The sequence below is a fragment of the Pongo pygmaeus genome, chromosome 6, assembly GCF_028885625.2.
Source record: "Pongo pygmaeus isolate AG05252 chromosome 6, NHGRI_mPonPyg2-v2.0_pri, whole genome shotgun sequence".
Lineage (NCBI taxonomy): Eukaryota > Metazoa > Chordata > Mammalia > Primates > Hominidae > Pongo > Pongo pygmaeus.
The window spans coordinates 148,958,686-148,959,286 of record NC_072379.2 but is presented as its reverse complement, the minus strand read 5'-3'; the positions used below and the strand labels follow the sequence as shown (position 1 = coordinate 148,959,286).

The 601-nt window shown below is 52.7% G+C and overlaps 1 non-coding gene across 1 annotated transcript; it reads right to left on the bottom strand.

Annotated features, from left to right (window-relative positions):
• Positions 1 to 211: 211 nt before the first annotated feature.
• On the bottom strand, positions 212 to 283 carry TRNAC-GCA (transfer RNA cysteine (anticodon GCA)). The gene has a single exon. It is a non-coding gene; the product is annotated as a tRNA-Cys (tRNA).
• Between the last annotated feature and the right edge of the window lie 318 nt (positions 284 to 601).

Sequence of the window (601 nt, the reverse complement as noted above, 5' to 3'; positions counted from 1 at the left end):
AGGGGGGGGGCAGGCGGGCATCTCGTTGGGCCTGTTGAGGGCTCAGCAGATGGGGAGCGGGAGCAGAGGGGGCAGCAGGCCTGGTCATGTCTTGCCCAGGGTGGGGTTAATAGAGAGAGCCCGAGACTGGCCATGTGGAATTTGGTTGTGACCAAATTGAGAGGAGCATGTGATCCAGGACCCACTTTGGTGGTTAAAAGTAAAACAGGGCAGGGGGCACCTGGATTTGAACCAGGGACCTCTTGATCTGCAGTCAAATGCTCTACCCTTGAGCTATACCCCCAGGCTCAGGATAGGGTGTAATTAACACCCTTTTCATGGGTTGACACACCAAGAACAAGACTCAGCTCTACAGGTTGGGATGTCCAGGCCAGTTCTGTCTCTCTGAATTCTGGCCTCCCTCCTGTCACTAACACTTCTTTTCCCATCACTTCTGTGTGGACCTGGCTGAGGACACCCTGGTGGCCTTGTTGACCTTTATGACTGGAAAGACCCTTCAAGTCATCCTGATAATTCTCTTTGACAGTAGCAGTTGTTGAGCATCATATGAGGTGTGCTAGACTGGGGACAGAACTCTAACTGGGTGACATCACCTTCCCAT